General features: G+C 41.9%; 1 protein-coding gene across 1 annotated transcript in view; it reads left to right on the top strand.

The window, feature by feature from the left end:
• Positions 1 to 5,760: 5,760 nt before the first annotated feature.
• LOC135902940 (uncharacterized) overlaps positions 5,761 to 13,605 on the top strand; it is a 187,367-nt gene continuing 179,522 nt past the window's right edge. The window contains exon 1 of the mRNA XM_070535798.1: positions 5,761 to 5,926. The gene's annotated coding sequence lies outside the window, so the exon portion shown is untranslated. The remainder of the gene's footprint in view (positions 5,927 to 13,605) is intronic.

Raw genomic sequence — 13,605 nt, 5'->3', positions numbered from 1 at the left:
AGGTATATGGCACCTCTCGTCTAAAATACAGGGTGAAAATTTACGCTGTTTCCGCGTTTCTATGTTACCGGCATTTCCTAGCAGCCATCGTAGTGTAATATGAAACTATTGCGCATTTAATAGCACTGCACAGTTTTACACCTCAAAGGCAAAGCCCTTGAAAGTTGGAACTATCGCATGGTGGTCTGGGCATGCAGAACAGCTGTGTTACTGTGTTTACTGTTGTTACCTGTTACTCCCATGCTACGGTTCTGGTATTATGCACTTGTTCTATTCTTATGATGATATGTACCTATGGCACATTTGCTCCCGCTGAAGTGATCGAGTACCGATCATGGTTGTGTTTCCGTTGTTCGTCGTTTTGTGCATAAAAGCAGTTGGTGTCTACGGGGATTTCCAAACAAGAGAGCGCCCAACTGCGGCACCTCATAAAGCCAGCAAAATGCATCAGCGGAAGTCAAAGTTCCCACTAAGCAATGTATTTCATCATGCTTCCTATTAACTACACCCAAGGTAATGCAATGCTCTAAAATTAACAATAATGAAAAAGCTCCAGATTTCCCGCGAGTGGGCTGGAAAAGAAATAGAAAAAGGAAATGAATTAAACACGACAAGCAAAAAGCAAGGCCGCGCATGCTCAGAGAAAAGAACCTTTAAGAAAACATAATGAGATAGCGAGAATACAACGGCTGGAGAAGTAACTCCAGCGAGAAACGTCAAAAAAGACAACGAAAAAAATTATGAAAGCAGACCAATAATTTCTTCCGCTATGAACTCCTTTATGGCGACAGGAGTATTGCCTTACTGTGAAGCTGATCAGCCTATTTTTTTGTTTGTGTTGGTTGTCTCCTTGTTCCTCAAGCAATATTGTTGAACCTACTCGGGAAACTGGATGAGAACCCTACGTTTATAGAACAGTTAGGAATGGGAAAGTAGTGTGGTTGAAAAAAACCTATAAAACAATGTCACAATATGTGTGCTTATCATGCATTTGAAATTAATTTTATTTGTGTGATAGTACAAAAAAGTACTTTGGATTAGCTAAGTTCTTACTTTCTTCTTTGTGATCTACGCAACTTCTTTCTCGTATTATATAGTAATACCTATTTCGGAATTAGAACTACATTCAAGGACAGACTTTAACACTGTCATACTCCTCTTTCCTAAATTGGCGATATTCATTTTGGTAAAATGCGTAGCTTTATAGAACACTTTATTCGCAATTCTTTGCCAAATGGTAATATTTCTTGTGTGCCTTGATTCAATAGATTACTAGACGAATATAGTCGATTCAGATAAAATTTGTGCCACATGTTTTGTCTTTTTTTAGGACAGTCTTAATTTTTCGCTTCCATCTCGAAGTAGGACAACGTCCAAACGCCTATTTGCAATACCTGACTGCAGTGTGGCATTGGCAAGACCTCCAAATTTAAAGCCTCCCTGAACTGTTATGGAAACTCAGTTGTTGTGTAAATAAATATCCAGTCCGCTGGTGAGAAGTCCGTTGCTCTGTTAACAGCTTCTTGCTTTTGAGGCCCGATCATTCCCTTTGGATGCCCCGCCTGATACCAGTGTGTACATCCGGAGGCCAAATATTTCCTACCACTGATGCCGCATGGCGCATTGCCTCTTTACGTGATTTCAGCAACTTCATTTTCTCTGTATTTGTGCAGTTTTCTTATATAAGGCACTTGACTCCTGTGGATACAGTGAGCTACTATGTAAACTTTGTGCCGTTGTCGTTGCAACGTCGCCGTTGGCTCTGACTTTGTCAGTGCTTTCGGCGTTGTTTTCTGCTGGCAACCTTGTCTCTGCGCATGCTCTTTAGTGAGTATGTGGCATGTTTGCGGCTTGTCATCATCGTTGTTGTGTAAGCGCCCTTTGTGCCAACGACGTTGGTTTCGTGATCATAACGAAGAATTCTACGACACCACCAATTTGTCAAGAACCATTTCTATGCAAAGTACATAACATATTCCTGGTCTAATACAGTAAAATTAATTCCGTTTGTTCAGTCGTACGCATTAAGCGCATTAAGAGCTTTCAGCGGCATCGTTTTTGTTCTTCCTCTGCAAACTTGCCATGGCAAACATGTCCCTTGTGGCGCCAGCATCCGCAGCGTGCCATTAAACGCAGTGCACAATGTTCCTTCGCGCCAATATTTAAAAAAAAGGAAAGGAAGTCGTGCAGGGCGATGCTCCAAGCTGTAGGAAATGTGCTTGATGGCGATGGTTTATACCAATGTCGGCAGAGAACGAACGTGTTCGTCCAGTTATGGTTTTTCCTTTCGCTGTTCCCCTCAGCCGCACCGCCCCATTTCGTTTCTTTTTTTCTTCTTTTTCTGATTCAGTTCTCCAGTATTCACGGCCTAACCTGCGAAAAGCAATCGTTATTGCGTGCCGCCATACCATAGTTCGGGCATAAACGCGCACGCCACCGTAACGAGCTGGGTTCGCTTGCCTGAAACAGTCAATCCATCCCGACATTGGCTCGTTCGGCGGCTTACAGGGGCTATAAATTGGAAGCATTGTCAGCGTTTGGATATTGTTTATTGTTGCCTCGGTGACGGGCTAAATCGTATTTTCTGCTCCTCATGTGGATGGAGCCCTGCACGGTATTTGAAAGTCTCTAGTCGCAAAGGCAAGGGTGGCCGGGATGAGTGGGTCAATTTTGATCCCTTTCTTTTGTTTTCCTACATGGCTCCATTAGGATGGCGTACGCGTCTCATATACATTGTCGCATATGGCATAAAATTTGTTGCCAGCATGCTTACCTGCGCCTACACAGGGCCATTAGGCTGCGTACATGATGACACAGTTTTGTACTTATAACGATAGAAGAAAATGTGATGCCCCTGTCATACTGTGCGTCAACTAGATGAATTTCTTTACTAAACTTAGTTCTGGTGGCTTTAGGAGGTATTCTGAGTCATATATCTACTTTCGAGAAGCTCATATACCAACGTAACTTTTAAGTGCGAATATGAGGAGTCTCAATTACCTGCTATTGCCAATGATTACGAGTGCCTCTACAAACATAAATGGTCAGATTATAGAACATAATTACGAAGGGTGGTCCTATTTTGCGAAAACTAATTTACATTTGGTGACACACAGGCTCGCACATGCCATAATTTCTTTCATTACCAGAAACGTCTAAAATAACATAGTTTTCAGCTCCCTGGTTCTATGAGCCATCTCACTCTTCTGCAGGTAACATTGCGACATTTTCATGAAGCACATCTTAAAATATACCAACATGAATTAGGAAGGTGCACTGTGCTCGTTGAAAAAGTAATGCGAAATCAAAGAGTATCTTCCCGTATTACCAATAATAAAATTATTTTATAATATCTTTTATCTATTGTATTTTATTCAGTTTACCCCCCTTCCGCAGCAGAGGGTAGTTATCCGGTCTGAGAATTGGCTAACTTCCCTGTATTCCCGTCTATTCCTTCTTCCTCCTCCTTCATCCTCCTGCATAACCAATGCAACGTCGCGTTTGCCTCAGTTAAGATCAGTAAATAACACTACATAATGTGCTTCTATTGCAACTATGCAAATGCAGAAAGTAATATCATACATAAAGAGAAAATCAGACATCCACCCGTTCGTAGCAATTGCTACAAAGGCAATTGCGTCAAACACTTGCCTTTGCTTCGTGTTGTCCACAAATTCGACTTCGCCCTGCCATCTGCTAGCCACGTGGTTAGCTCCGATGGTAGAGCGGCTGCACTGGAAAGGCAGTGGTCCCGGGTTCGAGTCCCGGACCAGGACGAATTCTTCTTCAACTGTGAGGCTTTTCTTTCGAGGAACCCGCATGGGTTTCCTTTGTAGCAATTGCTACGAACGGGTGTATATTTGATTTTGTCTTTATACGTCAAACACTTGCCTTTGCTTCGTGTTGTCGACGAATTCGACTTCGCCCTGCCATCTACTAGGCGCCTGGTTAGCTCAGATGATAGAGAGGCTGCCCCGGAAAGGCGGTGGTCCCTGGTTCGAGTCCCGGACGAGGACGAATTTTTCTTAAACTGTGAGGCTTTTCTTTCGAGGAACGAAAGAGAACAAGTCTGATTAAGAAGTATTAGCTGGCACGACCAGGCATGATCACTACACCGTAATGAGTGAGCAAGACCCTGTCTACCAGGCTGTGTTCATATCCTAGTTGGCACAATGTAGTCATACTGTTCTCGTCCTCGATTGCGAGGATATCAAACCACAGACTACATCAGTAAGCACACGCGCTCTTTGGCACTGCTGGATTATCTAGCTTCTAAGTCAGCTTCTGTAAATTTTCAGTAGCCTCACACAAATTGTAAGCGACGTCACCACGACCTGAAAAAATGAGTGATATTCTGTTTGGCGCTAGCGCTGTTGAACCTGATTTGAGGGCAGCCCCGACTGCAGCGGAGTGCGTAGTCTCCCTAAATTGCTGTTTACAAACCTTCCGGAAACAACTCGTAAGGTCCTCTCTCGAATGACCGTAAATACGTGTAAATCATATATCTCAACGTAAAAAATAACGGATTGCTCCGCGTGTAATCTTGTTCGGCCCTAATGTGCCGCTTGAAAACACTAAAAAAGTAAAGCGCGCAAATGTACACAACATAAAATGGGCTTTGAGCGGCGTATTTTTTGGGCGCGCCATTCTCAACGCACGTTTCAAGAGTTATGTGTACTGGGCAGAATTACGTTCACCGTTACTGGCGGTGGCTGTTCGCTCGCGACTGAGCTTAATTTCCGGGACGAAATGCCCTGCTGGAAGGAAGCGCGCACGTACGCATGAGATGTTTCCCCGAAGAAACGAAAATGCCGCAACATAGAAATGCGGAAACGGTCGGTCTTGGAATTTCACTGAATCTCGCTTCCTATACGTCCAGCTCTTACTCCGTCGTTATAGCTTACGAGGCCAGCTGGTAGAAGTTTGCTCTTACAGTTGGCCAATGGGTAAACAGCCTAAAAAGTAAGCCTTGACCAGAGGTGCCATGAAGGCTAGAGTACCTGCCCTCCTGAGGTGAGCACGAACTTCCAAAAGATAAAGTGAGTTAATGTGGCGGAATTGGTTGTAATGTGCCTTTTCCTTTATTGCTCCGTTTTTCCTTCTTTAGTGAAAATTAAGAACATTCAACAGAACCCTCAACAAGAACGCATGAGCACAGTAGGTTTCGCGTGGCAGAGTACAATGCACTTCCTGAATTCCACTGCCTGCGCCCCATTAACGTGCGTCTTTGCTGTCACCTGAGAGTTACTTACGGAAGTGAATAACTTTGGCGCTTTTGACCGTTTTGGGCGTCTGTCGGTGGTCGGTCGACGGTCAGTGGTCAGATTAGACAAGTAAAGCTTCCGCTCTCTATCTCTTTCCTTATGTGTATGTCTCTTTCTGTCTCTCATTCGCTTGCTCACTCCCTCGCCTAGTTCATTCGTTCATTCTCGTTCATTCGGGCTATTCGCTCATACTGACAATCGTGATCGATGGTTTCTGCAGAAACATTTTGTATACCTTCTACATTTACTCGCATTATTACTTTCCTACCATTACGGCACAATTACTGTGCTCGGCATTTCCGATTACGTTTTCGCCAGTGGATGGCACCGCATAAGGTTTTCTTCCGCAAGGCTAGCAGACTTCCAAATACTGCACGCCCCTGAAAAAGTAATTCGGTAATGATACTCCTTGAACTCGACTGATTTCACGGGTGAACAAGAGAAGAAAAAATGTTGATAAAAATCCTGGATGTATGTTTCTGCCTTGGCCAGATCCCACGCCACCAGCACTGACTCTGGATGAATCCAGCTACCGCGCCTGGCAACAAGGTATTGCTACCTCCTGCACCACAGGCGGCGGATAGAAAAGCCACCCAGACATCGGCGGCTTTGTGCACGGCACCGCATCTAAGATGAGGAATCCACGCAAGCTGCTTTTGCAGGTTAGTTACCTCTCTGGTGCTTCATATGTCAATACCAGCGATTGCTTGTTAAAGGTGTGGTGCCCTGCAGAGCTGCTAGCTGCACTTAAACGAGTACTGGCTACTTCATCTGGTTTATGTTGTGTATTGCTGGAACAGGTGCTCAAGCTTTCTGGTGATGTTGAGCCCGAGCCTGGTCCGATGACCAATACTGAGGCCGATGCTTTTGCTGGTGTCGCAGAATGAATTTCTAAATTAGAAAAAGGGCATGCAGCAGTTTCGCTGAACTCAAAAGCACTAAAAAGGGAGCGGCTAGTAAAAGTAACCAAGCTTGAGCAAGGCAATGCTCTGCTGCAAGGGTGACGCCAATAGAAGTAAACGCGCCGTCGGAGCGCTCGGCCGATTCAGCGACGGAAGCCGATGTTCTGCACGGTGTTTCTTATCAGCTTGTCACAATCACTTCTAGGTGCGATGAGGCGGAGAACAGGCTGCGACCATCTAACTTTCTTTTCTTTGGTATTCAAGATGACACATGCAGAAGATTGGGCAGCATCGGAGTTGACAATAATGATGTTTTGGACAGAAAAGCTGGAAATAAATACAACTGGTGCACAGTTTGAACGTGTACGTCGACTAGGCAAATAAAATCTGGAGTAGAGATGGTGCCCTCAAATTGAAACCGGCCGCAGCCATCTTACTAAGGGAATTGATTAAAAAGAATGTGGCGGAGTAGAGGAAGAGTTTTCTTTTCGCTGTCAGCGGTTTTGAAACGGCCAATTTTGCCATCTGTCTGTCGGTGTCACTCGTTTTAGGATCAAAATTGAACGTCTTCACAACTTGTTACCGGAGATCGCGATATGACGACTAAGCCAATGGTAATATTCAAGCCCGAAACAACAAGCTTTTATTTTTCAATCACGCCAGAATTGATTATCACAGAGCAAGAGCAGCTGCAGTACCACTATTCTCCGCCTAGTTCAACACGCTTTTAACGATGAAGTAAGGGAAAGTGCTGGCTGCACCTCTGCTTTTAAGAATCTGCGGCAGTTGCCAGAATTTTTCGTAAAATCTTCATGCCGACAAGCACCGGCTCACATAGCATAGCTCAAATTGTTTAAAGACAAAGAACAGGTTCTTGCAGCTGCACGTAAACAGAAGGGCTCATCATTTTCCTTATGGAAGACTTCTCTTTAACCTCCAGCCAAGCCAGCAGAAAACTGATAGACTTTGCTAAGACAAAAACAAACCCTATAGGTTATCTGCTGATGGGCTACACGTGGGTATAACGACATATGTGTATGACAATGGCACTCAAACTGTTGTGTGGTGCAATAGATAGCATAAGACGCGCACGTACACATGTGACCGTAAAGAATTACGATATTTTCCCATTAAAACACCAATATCATTCTCATTTACTAACATCCAAGACTAAAATCAAAGCATGAAACAGTTTCTTCCGTACTAGAAGATGCCGATTCTTTCATAGTCATTCTCACCGAAGCTTGACTGCATCCAGATATTTCCTATAATGAATATTTTTCACTCGCTAGCTTTACAATATATACCTGCCTGACCACTGTTACATGCCAGATTGTGTCGTTATCCTTGCAATTTAAAAAATCATTACATCGCATTACGTTGACTCAGACTCAAATCTCAAGATCGTTTGAGCCACCTGTCTAATCCGTTCTACGAAAGTACTCATAGGTGCTTGTTACCGTCCTCCTGATTCAAACCAAACATTTATCACTGACCTTCGCAACACTACTGCTAACGCAATTAAGGCCTGTCCAGCGGGCATATTTTATCCTTTAGAGGATTTTTATTTTCTGCACATCGACTGGGAGAGGCTAACTTCTATGTGTCGAATGTCATTAGAATTCAGTAATTTAACCCTGGACTTAAAGTTCACCCGGATTGTCAACCAAACCACTTCCGGTTCCAGCATCTTGGATTTAGTACTGGCAGCCAACCCGGAAACAGTTCAGCATACAACATACTTGGATTGTTTAGCGACCATAAACAACTTCAATTAACCCTTAATATTCCGCTATCATGTACGGCAAAGTAAAGTAAAACAATTTGAAACGATAACAAGGTTGACTATACTGCCAACAATGCTGACCCTAGAATTTTTTTTAAACAATGCGTTCCTTCCTTCCTTTTACAATTGAACGGTCGAGGAAAACTGAGTACTCTTTTGAGCCAAATTACGTTCAGTAGTAAACCAGCACATCTTAGTAATAAAAAAATCCAATGACAAACTGAAACCTTGATTCACCAATTTCCTTCGGCGACTTCGAGACAGAAAGAAACGCATATACAGAAGTGCTAATCAAGTGGACGCCCTATGGGCTTGGCAAAAATACAATTAATGTTTAAAAAATTACAACTTCGCTTTATGCGCTGCTAAACAAAAATTTTTCAGACGCCCTTCTCAAGTTCAATCTTAAAATGTTTTGGCAAATCATCTGTCGGAACCGCGACACTAATCACCTTTCTTTACATGAGAGCGACCACATGCACCTTCCAAACAACACGTGTCCTTCAAGCTTCGACACATATTTTTCATTTATATTTAGTACCGAAGATCACTCCAACCTACCCTATGTTCCTGACTAGGACTATCAGTGCATGACGCCCATCGACAATACTATTGACATCATTGTGTCCTTGGAAACAATCTTAAGTTATTTAATTCTTGTGGCATTGATGATATTAATTCCAAAACACCAAAGAACACCGTCATGACTTCTAGCAAAATATATCACAACTTCAGACAGTCACTAACTTCAGGAGCACTCCTGTTTGATTCGAAGACTGCAAAAGCAGTTCCCATATTCAAAAACGGAGACAGATGCTTACCAGATTACTACCGGCCAATCTCACTAACACATATTTGTTGTAAAATGCTCGAGCATATAATTGCCTCCGACTTATACAACCATCTAGAATCAAACAACTTTTTTTGGCTAATCAGCACGGTTTCAGGAAAGGTTTGTCATGTGAGACACAGCTTTCAAATTCATAACTGGCCTGCATTTAGAGATGAATCATAATCTACAGATTATTAGCATCTTCCTCTACTTTTCCAGGGCGTTAGATTGTGCAGTGTATTGTCGCCCTATTTCAGTTACACACACTAAGGTTAGATTCGCTGACACTAACATGGCTCCGGAACTTTCTTTCTAATCTGCGACAGCTTACAATCGTCAACATTTTTCCTTCAACCTTTGCCTTTGTCACTTCCAGCTCGCCGCAAGGTAGCATTCTGGGGCCGCTATTATATCAACATAAATTAACGACCTTCCCTATAACATAGCATCCTGAGTGCGATTGTACGCACACGACTGCATAATTTATCTGCCTATATCCAGCCCCGATGACCATCTCCTTTTTCAAAACGACCTTCAACTTATTTTGGATTGGTGTAACACTTCGTTATTCGCTCTAAATTCATCTAAATGCAATGTAATGTTTTGACTCGTAAACACTCAATAATAAGTTCGCATATCGCATAAATAATAAACTAATTTTTTCAGCTACTTCATACAAGTACTTAGGCATTGCGACGAGCCTTTCCTGAACTCATTTGTTACTACTATATGTGCTAATGTTTCATAATCACTAGAGTCCTCACGCCGAAACCTACGTTATTCGCCCTCCAACATCCTGAAGCTAGCTTTCAGACGTTTGCTCGCCCCCAGCTCAAATTTCTCTCTCCACTCTGGTCACCCCATCATAACAACCCAATCAGCTTATTAGAATCAGTTAAAAATGAGGCCGTTAGGGTTATCACACGTTAGGCTTATCACACGTAACTATACCTATAATTCAAGCATCTCGCAGATAAAACTTGATATTTCACTTCCGCCCCTAAGTGCTCGACGTGATTTTTCACTCATATAATTACTTCGCAAGTACGTTCATGGAGAAAAAAAAACAGATATGCTACAATAAAGTTGCGCAGCTGTGTTTTGTGTCACGTAATGTCTTGACTTTCAATTGTAACAGATAAAGTTTGCTTTCATAATAGCTCACACTGCAAGAATTTAATATGTTGATATTGAGATTTGTATCATCAGAGCACTTGAGTTATTTCCATCTATTTGACACTTGGACATGTCACAAGATGGTCGCACAAGATAGAAACTTATTTTTGTACCTTTCTTGTATGTACAAATAAACATTGAAGCCTACTTTTAACTTTTTGGGCGCGGACTCCTAGCGTTTCACAATAGTTGCGTTCACGCGGATAGCGGAATAAGAGGGTGAGTGTTTCGAGACGTTAAAGCAGTTTTAATGGGAGACATGGTTGTACAGAGCATAGGATGGCTCTCTTTCACTCCGTGGAAGCAATTCTTTCGGCTTTTGGTGTGCAACAAATTGTATAGCGATAAAGACGCCATTTAGTTTTACACAAAGTTAATATACTTTCTCTCGCATCAAAACGAACATTCTAAGGGCAGACATGCTCAATTTACGAGCTCAAAAGAATGTAATATCATCGGAACGCTTTCATTTATGCGTACTAACCCTGCTAAAAGACGATACTGAGGGAAAGAATGCGCATTTAAAAAGTGAGCTAAAGGGCGCTCAGGCTTAAGAGCAGACGTCACTCTATTGTGATACGTCAGGGGCGGGGAAACTGAAAGAGAGCGCAATACATAAAAACGAAAAGCGAGAAAGAAACGAGGACAAGTCCGTAAAGAAATGCTACCGCAAAGAAAAATAATAGCATTCGAAGTAATAGAAGTGGTGGGATGGGCGACGGTATTGCCACTTTGGTGGCAAGGATGCCGACATTATTTGTTTCATCATTTGGCTACTTCTTTCGAGTGAATTGCGATGTCGTCCGTTTTATGTTATTGCCGTCTTCACAGTACCGGCACTAGGTTTCACCACTTACCCTTCACTTCTGTTGTTCGCCTCTCTTTCATAACAATGCAGACTTTCATGCTAGACTTTCAACGATGCTACATTCGGGCCATAGCAGTAGTAATAGTCAAGACACTGCAACTACAAAATAAATACGCTTTCACTCTTTATGAGCCCAGTCAATATCTTTCATGTTAATGATTTCTGATGTGTACAAAACTGTTTGGACGTGACCGCCAATGCCTGTTGCCCTTTGGCTTTCCAGAATATTTGTAAGCTGGCCAGGCCGGCATCATTCGTTTACTAAGGTCTTGCGAAAAGAAAGCTTCAGTATCAGTGTATTATCCATTCCGCAAACAATTAGTAGGTACAGATAGTATGCAGATGAGGGTCCAAACTTCGACAACTGCAACGGAACCTTCGGTTAAAAAAGCATTGTTGCGAAAGACGTAGGTTTAACGCAGAATTTTTTTTAATATATAAGGTAAAGTAATGAACGAGCGAAATGCAATACCTTTGTAAGTGAGAATAAGCAAAGAAGTTAAGTATATCGAAACGCTTAACTATACAGCAGAGCACACTATGGGGTCTGAAGCCATTTGGCCGAATTAAAACATTTCAATTCATGTTTTCATAAATCAAAAGATAATGACACTTTACGTGAATGTGGTAAATTATTCCTCATTTTTATACTGAAAATGAGGACGTCGTATTTCCATACTGGAGCTCTTATGCCTAAAGCTGTTTTCGTTTTTCAAAAGTCATATGACTAATAAACTTCAAGTTACTACCCATTTTAAGCCAAGGGATGACAAACAGTACACTGGAAGAATAACTTGACTGTTGGGGATTACTTGGGTTATACACAGCAACAACATTTGAGTTGTTTTTAAAACGTTACCTGAGTTTTGACAGGATTTAACATAAAACGCTTCAACGGACACCATTCTACAACTTTTGCTATTTCCGTGATCAGTTTAAGGAGTTGGGTGATTAAGAAGTTTTCCGACATGAACGTAGTGGTATCATCAGAATGTATAACTATATTAAAAAGATTGAGACAATGATCTGAGTCGTTAAAGCAAATTCAAAACAACAATGGTCCAAGTATTGAGCTCTGTGTACCCCTTGCTGAACAACTTCGAACTCGGAATAAGCGTCTCTACACAGACTGTTTGCTCACGGTCAAGTAACTAAAAAGTAATTAAGCTACACCTGCTATGCGTAAATATTTTAGCCTGGTAAACGGAATGGTATGATTGACAGCGTCAAAAGCTTTAGCAAAATTTCAGAAATATTGCTCAGTCACCGAATTTGCCGCTATCAACATAATACCCTATGTAATTGATTATTGCTATAAGAGCTAAGGTGGTCTGACTGCCAGGACGGAAACCGAATGGGCAATATTTCAATTATTTACACTTGATAGGTAGGTGTTTATACGCTTCAGAAATAATTTCTGATTAAGGTTGCTAAATGTCAGCATCCATTCAATTATTGTAGATATCACAAACTCTTCAAATTTGGTTATTTTCAACATAATTTTATCAAGAATTGTGGAAACATTCTGTAAGAAATGAACAATAAATAAAGAATTGAATTCTTGGGTTTTACGTTCCAAAACCACTATTTGATTAAGGGGCGCGCCGTAGTCGGGGACTCCAGCTTATATTAATTCTTGACCACCAGGGGATCTATAAAGTGCCCCCAATGCACGAGACACGACCGTTTACAGGAATAGATGAAGATGGGGGGCGATAAATGAAACCAATGATCAGGCGATTGTGATTATATTAAGGTGGCAGATTAGTTCCGGTCCACACTGATGCACAATTGGATACACTTAAACATGGGTCCTGCCTACGTTCGTATATATACTTGATTTTTGATTATATGAAAAAAATTCGAACCACCACACCGATCAGAACTGTGGTGACAGTGTTCGGACTGGTATGACCGGAAACTATATAGATTGCCATAAGAAGAGCCAAGCCAAGTTTCAGAAAGGCAGAAAATGAAAAACAATGAAAAAGCGAGTCAATAAAGGCAGTAATGCTGTCTTCTTATAGCAGAAACAATAAACACTTATAAATAATTGACGTCAAATGTGCACCATCTGATTGTTATGCAGAAGAGTTACCATCACGTATGCAAATGTTTAGACCGATAAGAAAGTTAGAAGACCGAACGGTGGTTTGTTTCACGTCGGCAAATTGAAGATCTGTCCTTTTTTGCTTATAACTCAGCGCCCATCACTACGGCGCGACTGAATGTGACGCAACAAGTTTTTTTTTTCAAGCGTAATATACATGTGTTTAAGCTATAGACGTTCATTCTTGCTGGCTTCATACTTTCGCACAGCAACAATATACAAAAATTTTATTGGCAGAGTTTCGAGACATAATTGACACAAATATCGACCGAGTAAGGCGAAAGCTGTGCATCGGCCACTCTCGTCGGCACCTCCACAACAGCGAATCGATTTTGAAGCATTGCAACTGTCCAATCACTGATTACGCGAGTCAGGTTCGTCAGTTCCACTCCTCTTCCAAGAATTCAATAACAGAGGAGGTCTTCGGCACTATAGGCGCTCGCTATAGCAGGCTTAAATCAATATCAGCGTTTCACATTGATCAATAAATTGATTTACGAAGTATAGTGACGACGGAAATATTTCAAGAGGGAAACTTTAGAAGTAACTGATTCCATATATCTCTGTTGCCCAACCTGCACAAGCGTTTTAATCATCCTAGACAATACCTAAAGAAGCTTGCAACATGATGTCCGAAGCTTTTATTGAAGTTTTGGCACCACCGTGG

The sequence above is a fragment of the Dermacentor albipictus genome, chromosome 3, assembly GCF_038994185.2.
Source record: "Dermacentor albipictus isolate Rhodes 1998 colony chromosome 3, USDA_Dalb.pri_finalv2, whole genome shotgun sequence".
NCBI lineage: Eukaryota > Metazoa > Arthropoda > Arachnida > Ixodida > Ixodidae > Dermacentor > Dermacentor albipictus.
This window is presented reverse-complemented; position numbering and strand designations above follow the sequence as displayed.